Source organism: Mixophyes fleayi, chromosome 1 (assembly GCF_038048845.1).
Source record: "Mixophyes fleayi isolate aMixFle1 chromosome 1, aMixFle1.hap1, whole genome shotgun sequence".
NCBI classification, from domain to species: Eukaryota; Metazoa; Chordata; class Amphibia; order Anura; family Limnodynastidae; genus Mixophyes; species Mixophyes fleayi.
In genome coordinates, this window is record NC_134402.1 from 380,884,788 (window position 1) to 380,898,175 (window position 13,388).

Genomic DNA, 13,388 nt, shown 5'->3' on the forward strand with positions numbered 1-13,388 from the left:
ACATTTTGATGAAGTGCAGGAAATTGCTACTATAAACATAAAAAGTTAATTAACTCAAAAAAATTAATCTATTTTGATGGTAATGATGCATAAATTGTTTCAAAAAGAGGATGAGGACCAATATAATCCAAATAGCATATGAATAGAAAATAGTGGAGGCACATATGAGCTGCCTTGATGTAATTGCACCAGATTGTGATGATCCATTAGAATATTAGCAGAATAAACTTAATCATTAATAGAATTAGCCAAATTTGCTATTGCAACAATGTCATGCTATATTGAAGTGGTTTATTAGAAACACAGTAATACCGGTTCAAGATGCAAAACTTGTAAGGCAGTACTATAACTACAATTTTTAACAGTGGAATAGGCAATGCTGTAACGCGATTGCGAGATGCAATAGTCAGAGGGTTGCAGGGTGGATACCTCTGGAGGAGGTGGAGAGATGAGTAACCTGCAGATTGCAGGATTGGATACCTCTGGAAAGGTGGTGAGAAGAGTAGCCTGTGGGTTGCAGGGTTGGATACCTCTGGAAAGGTGGTTAGACGAGTAGCCTGCGGGTTGCAGGGTTGGATACCTCTGGAGAGGTGGTGAGAGGAGTAGCCTGCGGGTTGCAGGGTTGGTCATCTCGGGTTGAACATACGTCCCTGGGGACTCCGGCAGGACACGCTTGGCAGAAGACAACCCGGACTGGGTGGATGACTTGGCAGGAGGCCCGGATTGGGCAGAAGACTTGGCAGGAGGCCTGGATTAGGCAGAAGACTTGGCAGGAGGCCCGGACTGGGCACCAGGCTTGGCAGGAGACCCGGACTGGGCACCAGGCTTGGAAGGAACAGCACTGTGAGAAGCCCAGCGCAGACAGCACTGTGAGAACCCTCATCGCAGACAGCACAGAGTGGCAACTCAGGCTGAACCGCATGGAGTGGCAACTTGGGTTGAACCAAATGCATCGGCAATATCTCTGGAGATGACTGGAGGGACAGGACCCTCTCTGGAGATGACTGGAGGGACAGGAGCCTCTCTGAAGATGACTGGAGGGACAGGACCCTCTCTGGAGATGACTGGAAGGGCAGTGCCCCCTCTGGAATGGACTGCAAGGGCAGCGCCCCCTCTTGAACGGACTGGGGGGACAGGGCCCTCCGGGAAGCAGACAATGCTTCTGGAATGGAGACAGAAGCTTGCGACTCAGAGCTGGAGACAAAGGCTGAAGATGGTCGTAGTCTACGGAGTGGACAATCCTGTAAAAAATGTACATCACTCGCACAGTAAAGATATAGTTTGTTGGTCCTTCTGCGCCATCGCTCCTCCTCGGTCAGGTGGGGCGTGGAGCACCTGAGAACCTGGAATTTGCTACAGGGTTCTCAATTGAGTGCGATTTTGTGGTAGGATTATTAGAAGATGCTGCTTGCGAAGAGTCAGAGGCAGACAAAGTTGGTTGGGATAAGTTAGCAGCACAATTAGACTTCTTATAGCAAGATACAGACACAGAAGGGTGTACAGCAGTAACTAGTTTGTCCCTGGGAAAAGAATTTTCAAGACAAAAGCAGGTACTCAATCAGGATGTATTAGGGATGGAAACTGGAAGTTGCTTAAGTACTTTATTTAGCAAAGAAGATACTTGCGAGCTTTGAGTGCATAGAATGTCCACTTGAAGCATCTGGAAAAGGAGATTTTCGGAGGAAATATTAGCAATGGTCTTTAGAATGTTGGATACGGAGTCAGCCAATACCCTGGGAATCCTCTACACAAGGGAAGAAAGCGTGCAGCAGCAGGCTTGGTTTTGGTGCCAGATCATACTGTCAGGGTTCCCAAGGTAAGACCACGGAGAGAAGGTAAGTGAATGAAGTGGATTATTAAAGACACAGGTAATACCGGTTCAAGATGCAAAACTTGTAAGGCAGTACTATAACTACAGTTCTTAACAGTTGAATAGGCAATGCTGTAACGCGATTGCGAGATGCAATAGTCAGAGGGTTGCAGGGTGGATACCTCTGGAGGAGGTGGAGAGATGAGTAGCCTGCTGATTGCAGGATTGGATACCTCTGGAAAGGTGGTGAGAAGAGTAGCCTGTGGGTTGCAGGGTTGGATACCTCTGGAGAGGGGGTGAGATGAGTAGCCTGCGGGTTGCAGGGTATGATACCTCTATGAAGGTGGTGAGATGAGTAGCCTGCGGGTTGCAGGGTTGGATACCTCTGGAAAGGTGGTGAGAGGAGTAGCCTGCGGGGTTGCAGGGTTGGATACCTCTGGGAAGGTGGTGAGACTCAGAAGCCAGGTGATGCTGAAACACTTGAGAGCAGACAGCAGGTAACGGTGGAAGTAAGCTGTACAGGTTACTGTAAGGAATTACCTTGACAATTGCACCTCCAACCACTAGAGGTCTCTGTATTTTCAGATTTTCCCTTATCCAAGATGGCCAGTTTGGAATCAAAGAGAAACCATCTTGGATCCTGTTTCCAGTTTGGGCCTATAAATGGCACTTCCTGGTTCAGACATATGCTTGAGTATTCTGCTTGCTCAGCTCCTGCTACCTGCTACTCTACCTTGCATCTGTGACTACCTGCTTGTGTACCGACCTGGCTACCGTCTGACTACCTGCTTGTGTACTGACCCGGCAAAACATCTGACTACCCGCTTGTGTACGGACCCGGCAAATGTCTGACTACCCGCTTGTGTACCGACCCGGCTAATGTCTGACTACTCTCTGGATATCTACTCGGCTATTGGACTTCAGGTAATACCAGCAGTATCGTTACAGGACACTCAAACCTTGAAATGGATCCCGACGAAGATATACCTATTAAGCGGCGCATGGAAAGTTTAACCATCATGCTAATTGAATGCCAGGCGAAGCTGAAATTCCTGAAGGACAGTTTTGTGACTCTCGAGGCACAGGTTAAGCAAGAGTTTCAAGTTATCTCTCAAAAAACCTGTGATGCACATAGTGGTTTCCAGGAACTTCTAATTAGACTGTCTCAACATGAGGAACGTATCTCAGAGTTTGAGAAGGGGTCACCACAAATGCCTGTAACTTCACTATCCCCTGCTGCTCTCCCTCTCCCACCAGCCCGGTTTGGAGAGGACCCTCAAAAGTTCCGCGGATTTATCAATCAATGCCAGCTGCATTTCCAACTGTATGAGTCCCATTTCCAGTCTGAAAAGTCAAAGGTGCGGTGTATGCTTTTGCTACTTAAGGATACTGCCCTTGCATGGGCTTCTCCTTATATTGAAACTTCTAGTCCAATATTAGAGAAATTTGATGACTTCCTCAAAGTAATGAAACAAACCTTTGATGATCCGAACCGGAAAGATACTGCTGAAAAAACATTTTTGAAATTACGTCAGGGGAAACGCTCAGTTGTGGAATATACTGCAGACTTTCGAAGATGAGTCCTTGATACTACTTGGGATTCTGAGGCACAGCTGTCTGTCTACCGTAGGGGACTTTCTGAGATCATTAAAGATGAATTAGCCCGAGCAGAGGCACCAACTGAACTTGAGCCTTTCATTATCCATTGCATTCGAATTGATGCTCGTCTGATTGAGAGACGACAAGAAAGGAAGGCCTTAACCTGGTCATACCCCAGTTATCGAGAACCCACAACTTCAAACTATTATGGGAATTCTGAGGTAAAATCCACTACAGAATTTGAGTCTGAACCCATGCAAGTAGACACACTTCACAAACGTAGTTCCAATGAGAGAAGGGAGCAACGACATCAAGAGAACTTGTGCCTTTTTTGTGGAAAACCAGGACATTATGTTTCAAATTGTCCTAGAAGACCTCAGAAGACAGTGGCTAGCTTAGCAGATGCAGACTTTTCAGACCAGAAGTCTGTGATTTCCGACATTCCTCAGCATGTGAATGCAATTATTCCTTGTCTCTCTTCTTTAGCATCAACTGAAAAGAATAAGGGAAATAATAACTCACATTTCTCAATTCCAATTCGATTCCAGATTGGTGCACACTGCATTTCCAGTACAGCAATGGTGGACTCTGTTGCAAACGGCAATTTTATGGACATTATGTTTGCTAAGAGAAATAAGATTGAATTTAGAGAGAAACAGATACCAGTGTTAATGGAAACTGTGGATGGTTCTCCTTTGAACTCTGGTCCAGTTACTCATGAAACCGAACCCCTGGACCTCGTAATTGAGCCAAACTATCATGAGACTCTGACATTCTTACTGTTCTCTTCTCCCCAGTTTCCTATTATTCTGGGAATTCCTTGGTTGGCTGCAAATAATCCATCCATTAACTGGGAATCAAAAACTATTTCTTTTTCACAAGAAACATATGTTTCAGAGACTAAACCTGAATCCTCTGTTGAAGAGGTGAGCAAGTTATATAATTCCCCTCCTCATGTTTTGGAGCAGCTACCTCCACAATATAATACTTTTCTGATATCTGTAGTAAGAAGAATGCTGAAAAATTACCACCTCACAGACCCTATGATTGTCCTGTGGATTTGTTTCCTGAGGCTGCTATACCCTTTGGACGTATTTATCCATTAGCCAAGCCAGAGTTAAAGGTCCTCAAGAATTATGTGGATGGAAGTTTGGAAAAATGTTTTATTCGTCCTTCTACGTCTCCAGCAGGTGCACCTATTTTCTTTGTGAAAAAGAAGGATGGTTCATTACGACCATGTATTGACTATAGAGCGTTGAATAAAGTGACAATCAAGAACCGCTATCCATTTCCACTTATTTCAGAATTACTGGAGAGGCTTCTCTCAGGAGGAATTTTCACAAAATTAGATCTACAAGGGGCATACAATTTAGTTCGCATACGATCTGGCGATGAATGGAAGACTGCCTTTCGATGTAAATATGGACATTTTGAACATCTGGTGATGCCATTTGGACTGTGCAATGCTCCTGCTACATTCCAACATTTCATAAATGATGTTTTTAAAGATTGAATTGACCAATTTGTTGTCATTTATCTCGATGACATACTAATTTTCTCAAATTCCCAAGAGGAGCATCAACAACAGGTTCGAACCGTACTGGAATGTCTTCACAGACACTGTTTGTACATTAAGTTGGAGAATTGTGAATTCCACCAAACACAGATTCAATTCTTTGGCTATATCATCTCACCTCAAGGTTTGAGAATGGACCCTAGCAAGGTCCAGGCTATAGTAGATTGGCCAGCTCCAAGAAACGTAAAAGAGGTACAAAGGTTTGTAGGGTTTGCCAACTTCTATAGACGTTTCATTAAAGACTTTTCCAAGATTGTGACACCAATTACTCAACTAACTAAGAAGGGATCGTCTTTCCATTGGTCTCCAGAAGCTGAAGGGGCTTTTTCTCTGCTTAAGACAAAGTTTACTACAGATCCCATATTAATATATCCCAACCCAGAACTTCCTTTCATCCTTGAGGCAGATGCTTCAGATTCAGCAGTAGGGGCAATATTAACACAGAGAACAGGAGAGAAGATGTTATTACATCCATGCGCTTTTTTCTCTCGTCAAATGACTGCTTCAAAAAGAAATTATTATGTGGGAAATAAGGAACTATTAGCCATTGTGGCTGCATTTACTGAATGGAGACATTTGCTTGAAGGTGCTGCACATCAAATTACCGTGCTTACTGACCACCGGAATCTAGAGTTTGTTTGCTCTGGCAAAAAAATTTCTCTGCGACAAGCCAGATGGAGTTTATTCCTAAATCGTTTTGATTTTGTTATCTCTTATAGACCTGGATCCCAAAATGGGAAAGCTGATGCTCTATCCAGAGCATACATGGAAGACTCACCACAGCTTGATCCGGAAAAGACAATCCTCTCTAAGTCAAATTTTCTGGAAGCTATTGGCACTGGTGAGCTGTTGTCTGATATCAAAGAGGGTTATAGAACTGATCTGATCCTTTTAGAACCCCCTACAGATTTACACTTGACCTATCGAGATAACATTTGGAAGAATGGACATCGCTTGTATGTACCAGCAGCAGCACGATTAAGAGTACTGCAATTTGTCCATGACTCTAGATTGGCAGGCCATAAAGGTGTTTGGAAGATGCATGAATTATTATCCCGTTACGTCTGGTGGCCGAAATACAAGGAGGATGTCAAAAGATTTGTATCATCCTGCAGTACTTGTGCCTGGTTTAAGACTCCCCGCACTGCTCCACTTGGACTCTTACAGCCTTTGCCAGTTCCTTCTCGTCAATGGGGTTCAATTTCCATGGATTTTATTGTGGATTTTCCGTCAACCAAGGGTATGACTACAATTCTGGTGGTTGTAGATCCACTCACAAAAATGGCTAATTTTGTGCCCTGTCGTGGACTTCCTTCTGCAAAAGAAACAGCAGAATTACTAATCAAGGAAGTGTTTCGTCTACATGGAGTCCTTGATTATGTAGTCTCTGACCGAGGAGTACAATTTACTTCACGTTTTTGGAAGCAGTTTTGTAGTGCTCTTAATATTAATATCAAATTATCAACTGCTTTCCATCCTCAATCCAATGGACAGACAGAACGCACCAATCATACTTTAGAACAATACCTACGGTGCTACATTTGCCATCTGCAAGATGTCTGGACTAACGTTCTGCCAATGGCAGAGTTTTCATGCAACAACTCACAACACTCATCCACAAGACAAAGTCCTTTTTATGCCAATTTGGGGTATCATCCAAGCCTACTCCCCAATTTTCCACATGATTCTTCCATACCTGCTGTTACATCCAGACTAGAGTCGCTACAGAATAATCTCGAAGTACTAAGAGAGACATTGCAACATGCACAGGACAGTTATAAGAGAATTGCAGACAGACATCGTAAAGCTGCACCAGTTTTAAATGTTGGTGACGATGTTTGGCTTTCTACAAGAGACCTAAAAGTAAGCGGGCCTACTCCTAAATTAGGACCGAAATATATAGGTCCTTTTAAAATTTTGGCCCAAGTCAGTTCATCTGACTTTCGACTTGAACTCCCAGGATCTATGAAGGTTTATCCTGTCTTTCATGTTTCCTTACTGAGGCCAGTAGTTTCAAATCCATTTCCTGGTCGTACCTTGCCTCCTCCAGATCCTGTTCAAATTGATGAACATGAAGAGTTTCTGGTAGAGAAAATACTAGATTCTCGAATATTTAGAAATAGACTTCAATATTTGATACAATGGCAGGGATATGGACCAGAAGACAATTCATGGGAACCAGAAGAGAATGTCCATGCACCTTGATTACTGCGTGAATTTCATCAAAGATACCCGGAGAAACCCTGCAAAGCACCGTCCAGAGGACGTTATTGAAAGGGGGAAATACTGTAAGGAATTACCTTGACATTTGCACCTCCGACCACTAGAGGTCTCTGTATTTTCAAACTTGCCCTTAGATTTGCCCTTATCCAAGATGGGCAGTTTGGAATCAAAGAGAAACCATCTTGGATTCTGTTTCCTGTTTGGGCCCATAAATGGCACTTCCTGGTTCAGACGTATGCTTGAATATTCTGCCTGCTCAACACCTGCTACTCTACCTGGCATCTGTGACTACCTGCTTGTGTACTGACCCGGCAAAACGTCTGACTACCCACTTGTGTACCGACCCAGCTAACGTCTGACTACTCTCTGGATAGCTACTCGGCTATTGGGCTTCCGGTAATACCACCAGTAATGTTACAGTTACACTGAGAAGCACAGAGTTTCAAACAGGTTTATAAATCAGGCACCAGATAGATGATGAGCTGGGTCTGCAGCAGTGGAATGAACAGCAAAACAACAAGGTCAGGCACACAGGTAAGAATAACCAGGAGTCAAAGGATTGCTTCCCTTGAGGTTGAGTGACCTGATGATCTGGCAAAGGTTGCTTGGGATAGGCAGGTAAGAGCAGTCTAAATACCACAGTGGCCCCTTTGGTGGACAATTGTACTACAGGCAGGATACAATATATACAAAAGGTCCAACAAAGTACCTGCAGACAGGAGCTGTAGGATGCAGGTAGTGACACAATGTCTATTTTTATTAATCTTATTATGATGAGTGCATGGTAGTGTGCCTCAGCCTTTAAAAATTTAAAGCTTGAATAAGTAATGTTGCACCACTGGAGATTAAGCCCAGGTGTTCAGAGTACGAGCGAGCACATTATGCTCTTACAGAAAGGTGTTTCCTATAGGTGAACACTTCCACTAGATGGTTCTGCAAATATTACACAGTTAATAACATTTGTTTTCTCATTGCAACTAAACTACAGTAAACTATAATGACATTAATGTACTATCACATTCACTTTATTTTATTTTGAGTCTGTACACTTACCACTGTCAGGTCAGAATGGTAAAATTTTTCCAGATCTCTGCACTAAGCCCAGGGCTCAAAATCGGTTGCTACTAATTTCCAGCTATCTTCCTCAAGATGTTCACAATAGAGCCAACTGTTACATGTTTATTGTGATAAACTGTATCTCAGACAGGTACATCGGGAGGCCCAATATGTCAAATCTCATTAACAGGATCATTTATATTCTCATTTACCGGATCATTGTGTTTAAAAGCAGACTCACATACTCTTAAAGGACGGTTTACCTGCATGCAATTTAGTCCTAGGACAACAGATTCTCCTTAAGAGATATTGATCTCTATAAAGGTTATTTTATAAACCACAAAAAATGTGACCATATTGCTTCCTTATTTGCAGGAAGCACAGTTCAAGGGGCATTGGAAATACGTCTGGTGGAAAATATCACTCTAAAGTCCAAAGTGCCTCTACTTTAGAACCATACCTTTCATTTGTTTCAACATTTATCTCCTAAAATATAACATAGTTTGGCTTCATTTATGTCTTAACTGAATCATATAAGTGAGGAGACATCAGAACTGTCTTAGTTACATGTGTGACTTTTCTGTGTTTTTATCATTTTGGTCAAACGTGCTTTTTCCCCCTGGCTTCCTGAAAGGCCAGTTAGTCCAGGAAATCAATATATGATAAACATGAGGCACTATAACCAGATATTAACTGATATTGGGAGGAAGGGCTTTGCTAAACCACAAGTTTAATCCCTTAGTGTAAACTGGCACTACTCCCTCCTTGGGTGCAGGTTGTCCACATCTCTGCATGTATCCACCAATACATTTAAACCAATGATACCAGATTGAATATGTATAACTTGCACATAGGATTTAACCCATGAACTAAAATAATTAAGTGTAAAATAATGCAAAATTTGGGGGACTTGCCCACACGGAATAAATAATAAGTCATATTATACTGCTTCTAGGAGAAAGGGGGTCCCAGTTGGATTGAACTAACAGTGCCCAGTATCCACTTTGCACCACAATATCCCATTCTGGCAAACCTATTTGTCGTAGATTTGACTGTACATCTGCCTAACTTGTTTATGTTTTGAAATGCCCTTGTGCTGCTTTACACAATGGGGAAACCCCACAAAGGATTTGAGACCAAGGGGTAAATTTACTAAACTGCAGGTTTGAAAAAGTGGAAATGTTGCCTATAGCAGCTAATCAGATTCTAGTTACCATGTATTTAGTACATCCTACAAAATGACAGCTAGAATCTGATTGGTTGCTCTCCACTTTTTCAAACCCGCAGTTTAGTAAATATACCCCCAAATCTCCTACAGCAAATCTCTTGACCTATATTGACATTATTACCTGTATTCTATTATCTTCGACAGGCACATACTCATAGCCAGATCAATGTTCAAGTATTGGAAATGAAAAGCTAAAACAAAGAAATTTTACTGGATTAGTGAGGTGACTGCTCCTTTGAAAGCTTGAATTGTACTATACGTTGGCACCTTATTTAAACTAGAGATTAGTTATGTATTTTCATTACTTGATAAAGAATACAAGATGGGTGTTAGTCCTTAAGTAACATAAAAGTTACTTAATTGCTTCTACAAAGTGCTATGGACAGCCATATAATGGAATATATTGAACTGACGGAGAGCCTGCAGCTGTCCACCTGCATTATGTTCTAGAGAGACTGTGCTGACCACACTTTATTGTTTAGATATGTTGCAAAAATCAAGTTGACAGTCCAACACAGTCAGGAACAAAACATGGGGTAAGGCAAATTTGCCAAAGCATTGTCTGTATGTACACAAACCGAACCTTTACTTAACTTGATCCAGGTTATGCTGAAGGAAATGGCAGATGGAGATGCAGGGGTCTAATCATAATCAACCAGAACACACAGTCTGTCACTATCATGTTCCATAGTGTAGCACTGTCATGGCTGAGCAGATCACAGACCTGTCAGACATTTAGGACCACATTTAGAATTGTAGCAAAATAGATAAAGCGTGCAAATTTGTACTTGTACAACCTATGTTGTGATGCAAGGGGAACAGATGTAATTTTCTTTCACATGCAGGAAAAAAAAAACGACCTGCTTTTCCATGTAGCAAACAAATACTAGGCAGCTTTATTTTAACACAGTGATTTAGAGTTGAGCTAGGATGAGCCCCCTCTCCCAACTCTAAATCTATTGATGCATTTTTCATATACTGGACTATAGTGATTAGAGCACTTGTGTGCTGTCAAACAATGCTGCAAACAGCCCAGAAGATGATTTGACCAGGAGAACAAGACAGCTGAAAACCTTCTGTTAAGGTATTGGTAGACACCCAACATTTTATACAGCTATCAGCAACTGCATAATGTCTTTAGATCCACAACATGCTACCCTAGTCCATTTACTTACAAACAATGGGCTGAGTCAAATGGTCCAAATATATGTATATATATATATACATATATATATATATATATATATATATATATATATATATATATTATATATATATACTGTAACAAAAGGAGGCATTTAGCTGGCAATATGCAGAGAAAGCAGGGAAGTAGAGTAAAACATTGGCACAGTTATGTACCTAGGTGGAGATTAAACCAGGTAAAAACATATGTGTAGTTTAAAATTGGTTTACTTACATGATCTAAAAGCTGCTACCTCTCAGCAAACAGACAGGGTGGGTCTGATAGTCTAAACAGAGCCACAGATGGGTGTTTCCTTTTAAAGAGAAGGTGGGTGTGTCACCTGTCCATCAAGCTAGGCCTGTGGGAGGAGTGTCAGGTATAAAACCCTGCTTGTTTCATTGTTCAGAGAGACTAACGCTGGGGTAGCTGGCTAGTCTTGAGAGAGAGCTGGTCTATGTATAGCAAGCATTTAGGGTCTCCATAATTGCTGTGAAAGTATACGGTGTCAAAACATTTATTACCATCCTGACAATAAAGAAGCATAAAAAGGAAGAAGTTGTACGTGTGTGCTTCTGCAGTAGCGGGCTCCTGCCACAAGTGGTGTCAGGAGTGGGATACTCCGGGAAGCAAGTTTCCGCTACCCAACCCACGCAGACGTCAACATGGAGGAAGTACTGAGAACCCTCGTGAATGTGGCCGCTGCGCAGAAACAGCAGCAAGCTCAGCTGCTACAAGTCACCGAGGCACAGGTGGAAAACACAAGGCTCTTAAGAGAAGAGTAAAGCCAGGTGAGGCATGACAGAAATGAACCACCTGGACCTGTACTCCTGAAAATGTCACCAGGTGATGACATAGAAGCATATCTGGTGTCCTTTGAGAGACTTGCAAAAAGGGCAAAATGGCCTCCTAAAGATTGGGCTGAGAGACTGGCGCCATACCTGACTGGTGAAGCTCAGCGAGCTTATATGGATCTAGATGAGAAACGGGCCTCTGATTATTCGTGCCTTAAGTCTGAGATATTGGCTCGCATTGGAGTTTCCGGGCCAGGCCGAGCCCAGCGCTATCACCAATGGCGCTATGATAAAGAAAAACCGGTCAGAGCGCAAGTTGCTGAGCTTTCTAAAATGAGGAGAATTCGCCTTCTCGGATTATTGAAGTTCTGGCGATAGATCACTGCATCCGGGGGCTGAACCGCGATTTGCAAAGGTGGGTGCTGCAATCAGACCCACAAACTTACGAAGAGCTTGCCACCGTGGTAGAAAGGTTTTGTGCGCTACAGCAAATGACTAAAGAGCCTGCATTTGTGCCAAAGCCGCTGCCGCGCCAAAAGCCAGGTTTGACAATCCTTGCTACAGGGCCCAATGGCAAAACTGCTACGGACAGAGGGCCAGGTGCAAAGCTGTCTACTCTGAAGTGTTTTGAATGTGGTGAGCCAGGCCACTTTAGGGCAGAGTGTCCTAAACTACCGGAACCCATGGACTGTTCCGTGGCACATATTGGGCCTGCATTTCCAAGCTGTTCTACTATGAGTCCCACATCAGGAAGTCCTTGTTTGTTCCGGGTGACTGTGCTAATCAACCAAAACCTGGTTCTGGCCTTGGTTGACTCGGGGAGTGAACTCTCATTGGTTTCCAGCTCTGCCTTACCCGAAACCATAACTTCTCGGTTGCCCAAGGTGAAGGTTCTTTGCGTACATGGCACGACAGAGGAGTATGAAAGAACAATACTACCAGTCACAATCAAAGACAAAACTGTTATGGTGGTAGCTGCCATAGCACCTAAACTCCCATATCCACTCATTTTGGGGCGAGACTTCCCACTGTTTAATGATGTCCTTGGTGAGCGGATCCGGCCGGACATGCCGGCAACTGATGCAACGGTCGGAAGCCCGGTCTTAAAGGACCCGCCTAAGAATCCACAACATCTGGACATCGATCTTTGGGAACCGCCAAACCGGGAAGCCATCCTGGAAGTCACAGCAGGAGTTCCACAAAAGCATCCACCTGTGGGGAAACATGGACAGTCCAAACTAGCATTGGTCGGTGATGTCGCAGATGAGCCCACCCCGCCTGTCAGTGAGGATACGGACTGGTCCGCAATACCAATTTTGCTTCCTCTGCAGGACTTTGCTCGAGACCAACTTAATGATGCCACTTTGGAACATGCCTTTAAAAGTGTGACTGAGGTAAATGGGGTAGCGAAAGCCGCCCAGCCTGCAGAAGGTATACCATATTTTATTGTTAAAAATAATTTCTTGCATAGAGTTGCTACTGTGCAGGGGGAAAAAGTAGAACAATTAATGGTTCCTCAGGTCCATGTACCCCTAGTGTTAAAAGCAGCACATACACATGTCTGTGGGGGACACCTAGGGGAGGATAAAACACGGGAACGAGTTCTGCTTAGGTTTTACTGGCCCTGTGTACACATGGCAGTAAAAAGTATTGCCGGTCCTGTCCCATTTGTGAGAGAACCTGTCCCAAACCCATGTACAGGGCACCTCTCATTCCAATATTAATAGTACAAGTTCCCTTTGAACGGATAGCTATGGACTTTGTGGGGCCACTGGAAAAATCAGCACGTGGGCACCAGTATATACTAGTGGTGCTTGACTATGCAACCAGGTATCCAGAGGCAATTCCCCTACGAAACATAAAGTCCAGCACCATAGCTAAAGAACTGGTATTGATGTTTACACGCTTGGGAATACCCAAAG